The 6,502-nt window shown below is 43.3% G+C and overlaps 1 pseudogene; it reads left to right on the forward strand.

Moving 5' to 3' along the window:
- Positions 1 to 657: 657 nt before the first annotated feature.
- LOC149159768 (putative pentatricopeptide repeat-containing protein At3g13770, mitochondrial pseudogene) lies at positions 658 to 2,940 on the forward strand (annotated as a pseudogene).
- The last annotated feature ends 3,562 nt before the right edge of the window (positions 2,941 to 6,502 follow it).

Below are 6,502 nucleotides of genomic sequence, written 5' to 3' on the forward strand. Positions count from 1 at the left end.
AAATTATAAGCTTTATGTTGCATATATATGTAAAAAAAAAATTGTGAACCTTAGACTATGGAGTTAAAGATTGGGTGATATAAGATTTAGACTGAGTTGGAGGTTGGGAACTTTTTTAGTGGCTTTTGCATAAGACATTATTACTAGTATTGATATTTGAGATATTATTTTTAATATTGACATTATTTTTAGGAGTAATCTATCAAGGCAGAGGAATTGTCCAGTTTCCATCGCTGCCCGGAAAAATGTCCAGCTCCAACCACCGGAAATTCCTTTGCCCTCAGCCGCCTTTCGTGAGCTCTGCCGCCCTCTGCCACTGTTCCACCCACCACCGTGGAACATTAATTCGTTTGACAAAATTCTGAGCGCGAGTATGGCAATTCGAATTTGCCCCAAACCAATTCCCATTTCGCTCATTTGCATTCAAATTTTCTCAGAGAAGAAAACTTGCTCAACCATCCTCAAGGCCAGGCATTCATTTTGGGCTACATGAGTACAGGCTTCTAGAGTGAGTTTCTGACAGTCCATAATACTGCAAAGCGTATCATGTTCAACTTTTGTAAGGGAAAGATGTGCCATCAGTGATCACCTCACAACATTTGAAGGACGCAAATCTCTGTTTGTACATGAAGTGAAGCTAAACTATTAGCCAATGGCATGGCAAGGAATTTCATACCATTACTGGCACAAGGATGGAGATATTACAAAAAACACAGACTTTGCTATAGCCGTAATATCCTGCATTGTCTCCATTATCAGAGTAACTTGTTATTTACGACTGTTGCTTTTACTCTGGGCAATGAAGTCACGCCATCGTCAATGCCAACTCAAAATGCCAATGAAAGATCACTCGGCAAAAATGGATTCTGTGAAGCGAGCAGAGATATTAAAACATTCTGTGAGCAAGGAAAATTGAACGAGGCAATGGGTTTTTTACATGTTATGGATCAACAGGGAATTAAGCTAGACCTCGCTGTTTATAATTCTCTATTGCAGACGTGTATTGACATGAAAGCAGTAGCAGAGGGCAGGCTAGTTCATGAATATATGATCAAAGATGGGTTTAAACCAGATACAAATTTGAAAACCAAACTTATTATCTTGTATGCTAAATGTGGTAGTCTTGTTTATGCACGCCAAGTGTTTGACGAAATGTTTGAAAGAAACGTGGTCACATGGACTGCCATGATTGCAGGATATGCTCAACATGGGTATGCTGAAGAAGCCCTATTGTTGTTTTCCAATATGCTAAGGGTTGGAATTAAGGCTAATCAGTATACTTTTGCAAGTGTTCTGCGGGCTTGTGCACGATCATGGGCTCTGGAACAGGGAAAACAGATACACAGTAGCATCCTTAAGACAAGATTTCGGTCGTATTTATTTGTGGAAAGTGCTCTTGTTGATATGCACTCGAAATGCGGAAGTATAGAGGATGCACGCCGAGTGTTTGACAAAATGTTTCAACGAGACGTGGTTTCATGGAATGCAATGGTTGCAGGTTATGTTGTGCAAGGGGATGCTGACAAAGCCTGGAGACTCTTCTGTCTAATGCAGCAGGCAGGAATGAAGCCTGATCAATTTACTTTCGGCAGCATACTACGAGCGTGTAGCAGCTCAGCAGCCTTGGAAAAGGGTAGCCAGGTTCATGCTTGCGTTATCAGGATGGGTTTTCAATCATATTCTGTTGTGGGAGGGGCACTTGTTGATATGTATGCCAAGTGTGGCAACATGGACAATGCACGTGTTATATTTGAATTGATGTCCCCAAAAGATGTGATCGCTTGCACGGCGATGATTACTGGTTATGCTCAACAACACGGTCATGATGAAGAGGCATTATCAATCTATTATGAAACGTGGCGTGCTGGTATAAAACCAGACCATGTTATGTTTTCTAGTGTTCTCAGTGCATGTGTTGGCCTTGCAGCCCTGGAGCAGGGCAGGCAAATCCATGCTCACATTTTTAAAGTTGAATCTGAGTCGTATATTGTTTTGGGGAACGCTCTTGTTGATATGTATGCAAAATCCGGGAGGATAGAAGATGCACGACATCTCTTTGACACAATGCATGAAAGAAATGTGGTTTCATGGACTACCATGATTACAGGATATGGCAAGCATGGTCATGGAAAGGATGTTCTCCAACTTTTTGAGCGAATGCAACAGATGGGCATAAAGCCTAACGATGTTACCTTTTTGGCTGTTCTGTCTGCCTGCAGCCATGCAGGCTTAGTGGATGAAGCATGGCAATATTTTAATTCCATGATTCAAGATCACCATATTACTCCAAGAGCAGAGCACTATGCCTGTTTGGTTGACCTTCTTGGACGAGCTGGGAGCCTAGATGATGCACATAAATTAATCAAAGAGAAAGTGCCTTTTGAGCCCAATGCTTCAATTTGGGGTGCCTTGCTTGGTGCCTGCAGAATCCACCTGTTTGAGCTAGACCCCCAAAACTCTGGTAATTATGTGATGTTAGCAAACATCTATGCGGCATCTGGCAGGTGGGCAGATGCAGTAAAGGTTAGAAAAATGATGAGGGACAGAGGAATAAAGAAAGAAACTGGCTACAGTTGGATTGAAATCAAGAAGAGTGTATATACTTTTGTCGCGGGGGATAGATCACACCCTCAATCTGAGGGGATTTATGCAATGATAGATAACTTGACTAGTCAGATGAAGGAAATAGGGTATGTACCAGACACAAACTTTGTGCTGCATAACATAGAGGAAGAGCTGAAGGAATATATTCTTTGCCATCACAGTGAAAAGCTGGCCATTGCTTTCGGGCTTATTAGCACACCCCAAGGGACACCTGTACGAGTTGTAAAAAACCTTCGTGTCTGTGGTGACTGTCACACTGCCACCAAATTCATCTCCAAGATTGTTCAGAGGGAAATTGTAGTTAGGGTCAGGCGTTCGAACTCGGCTAACTGCTGAATTAGCTTCAGAATGTGAGGAACATCTTCTTTGTTTCTATTGTCTTTCACTGTGCCAAGTGAGGTAGTCAAACATTTAAAAAATTAAACCAAATAAAAAACTTTAAAACAATAAGTGCATATGATGAATTTTGAACCACCTTCCATACAGGAACATGTTGTGGTAAAAACACAACCCCTCCATTATTGATGTGTTCACTTCAAATAATGGGGACCCTTTCTATAAAAAATTTGGCTAAACACCTTTTAGGATTTTTATTTAGTTGATTATCCTACGCAATTGTTAATTTTTCATTTTCTTTGGATTCTTGTTTTGATTTTTTTATTAAAATCGATTTTTTATAAGCTTTCCATTGATGCTTGTTTTACCTCATTTGGTCAACTGGTTTGTAAATGACACTCCTTTGAAAGTCTAATCATTTATGTAGCCTGGGTTAAAAATGCATAAAATGTACAATATTCCATTTTTGTAAATATATTAGTTCAATAATGCATTTATTCTAAATATTAACCCCTAGTTAGTTATTACTAACATTTTTCATATTACTTATACGGCCAAATCATGAAGCGTCATGTTTTTAGAAATTCACTCAAGTTTCCAAATTAATTACTAATCTCAAAAGATCCAAAATGTCAAAGTGGCTGTAGTTTATTTTTATTTCTTTTAGTAGCTATAGTTTAGATAACTTCAAAACCTAATTAAACATCATTAAAAAAAAATAAAACAAAACAAACAAACTGATATTTAATATTAAAATTTTTAAATTAATTGTTATAATAAAATACAACTAATTTACTTAAGAGAATGTGGCTGGATGGAGAGAATAGGGTTCGATCCGGGAACCCTAGGCCCTAGGCCTAGGTGATGCAGACGGCGCAGGAAAGGACACGCAGGTACGGGGTTTGGGCTGCGGGCGGACCCAACGAGGCTGTTTTTGCTGGCGGGCTGGCGGAGAAGGAGACAGCTGGGATAAAATATTCTCGTTTTCAGTCTGGCGCCGGTTACTGTCACGGTTTGGGCTTTAGTGAGGGCGTGGTTACCTGGTGGTTTTCTCTTTGAATTCAGTATAGGAGGTTTTCTGCACTGTTTCCTTCACGAGGTCAACTCTCTTGCTTGCAAGCGGTTTTCAGCGCTCTACCCGGGTAACGGTTGTGAGGAGGTGTCAGTTATTACGGGGTTTTTGTGTTTTTACCATGGTAATCTCAAATGAATCGGTGGAACTCGACCCAACCCCGGAAGATATTCTCTCGGTCTGGGGCAAGGATATCACCGAACAGAATATTGGTAAGTTTTTTGGGCAAGTGGACAGTCATGCGTCTGCACTGGTCTCGGCTGGAGGTTCGCGCGTTTCCAAAACCGCAAAGGGTTTGTTGGACGAGAGTTGGGATTTGTCAGGCGGTCTCGGCAATATCGGCAAGGGTTCTGAGGAGGAAAACCCTCATGCAAAGCTAGGCGCATGGGGAGACAAGTTCATTGCTCCACCTGACGGTAAGCCTTTTTCCCCTTCAAAAGTTTTTTACCAGTCTGGTGGTTTGGAGGATATCATTAGCTCGTCCCAAAACATTGGGGTCTGGAGGCCTGTAGGGGGCATCCATATTGCTGGGAAAGAGGTGGGCGGCAAAAGCAATCTTCCGTCGGTTAACAGGGCTCTCTTTTCTAAAGACTCCTCTCAGAGGTTTGTAGGGGCGGAGGGTTTTACTGCAGGGGTTGGTAAGGCGGCAAAGCAGGGGAAGCCTGCTCATTCTCTAGGTACCGGTAAGGTGTTGGAGGAAAGGGTTTTGGTGGATGGAGAAGTGGGGAGTCCTGTTGAAGGACTGATTGAAACCCCACCCGAAACTGGGGTTGATAAGCCAGCAGTACTTGGAAGTGGTTCGCAAAGAGTGGTAGGGGATCAAAATCCTGAGGTAGGGGACAAGGCTTCGGAGCCAGAATCGCAGAAGACTGGGGAAAAAAGGAAGAAGGCTAAACCCCTAAAGAAGAAGCGCTTTGCAAATTTGGTTCTTGGTATGGACGTGCAGGTGCAGGATGTTCTGGAGGTGGCAGAATGTACTCTCGTGGGCAGAATTAGAGGGCGGCCAGTATCAGGCAAGTCCTTAAGGCAGTGGGCGGAGAGCCAGTGGTTGGAGTCCCCGGCTTCTTCCTTCAAAACCAACACCCTGGTCAAGGGTTGGTTTATGGTTAGTTTTGATAGAAGGGAGGCTCTGGAATGGGTCGAAGAGAGGAACTGGGCTTACGGGAAGCGACCTGTTTTCTTCAAGAGATGGTCCCCCCTGTTCGATGCCTCAAAAGAAAAAGTCGAAGAATTCCCTGTATGGGTAAGGGCCCCAAATCTGCCCCCTTTTCTTTGGGCGGATTCCGTGTTCAAATCTATTGGGAACCTCCTGGGCACGTATTTGGATGCCGATAGATCGTTTCTCCATACCTATGAAAAAGCTGTGGCAAGGATTTTAGTAAGGCTCAACCCGAAGGAAGGCCTGGCAGAATCAATAACATTGCAGTATCAGGAATATGTGTTCGAACAGCCCCTGGACTATGAGCTTCTTCCTTTTCGGTGCCACCGCTGTCACGAGTATGGGCATCTGGCGAGGGATTGTCCGTTGGGGAAGAGAAGAAGGAGGACTCAAAACAAAGAAGAGGAGTGGGATGGCTCTCTGAAAAATACCGAGGAAACGGTGGCGGGGTCTGTTCCAAATGAAAATCCTATGGAAGAGCTCTTTCATCGATCAAAGGAGGGAGAGCATCGGGAAGGCGGGGACCCGGTCCGTGCATCTGATGTCCAGCCGTCCTCGGATCCGTCTACTGCTGAACCGGTCATCGATGTTGAAGCTGTCCCATCCGGTATGTAGTCATCCCCAACCAATTCTTCTTTTATTTCTGCATCAATCGTTGGGGGTAGTCCTATGTTAAACAATTGTAATGATGTCATGCAAAATATTGAAAACCTTTCAGCTGCTATTCCCTCCTTAAATCTGAACTGTAAGGATTATTCCCCGAATTGTCAGGGTCCGGGTCCTTCCTCTTCTGTCTGTCATTACAACCTCAGATCCCTCAGTAAGAAGTCTGTTTCCTCGTCGGAGTTTATGGAGTCTGTAGGTGGGTTAGGAGCCGAGGTTTCTAAGAGTCTATCAAAAAAAGGCAGAGGTCGGAAATCCAATCTATCAAAAGCCCAAGTTAAAGCTATCTTTGATGTGGCGGATGGTAAACAAATGTCGATCCCTGGGGCGCTTAGAGCAGCTAAAACCCCTGAGGTGGTTAAAAAATGATTTGTCTTTCTTGGAATTGCAGGGGTTTAGCCAGTAAACCCAAAAAACTGGCTTTAAAAGACCTTTTGTCTCGTCTCAACCCGGACATTGTGTTCCTGCAAGAAACTTTGGGCAAAAGTTCTGATATTGAATCTGCCCTTCGTTCTTCTTTTCCGGGTTGGTTTTTCATAGCCCTAGATGCCTCAGGTCATTCGGGAGGGCTTGCTGTCGGTTTTAAAGAAGGAAGATTGAAGTTGTTAAATTTCTGGGGGTTTCCAAATGTTCTGGGCATAGAGCTCATCTCCCCTGATTTTGATATT

Source organism: Pinus tabuliformis, chromosome 5_2 (genome assembly GCF_031772625.1).
Source record: "Pinus tabuliformis cultivar Carrire ecotype Pingquan chromosome 5_2, CPIR1, whole genome shotgun sequence".
In the NCBI taxonomy this organism is placed as follows: Eukaryota; Viridiplantae; Streptophyta; class Pinopsida; order Pinales; family Pinaceae; genus Pinus; species Pinus tabuliformis.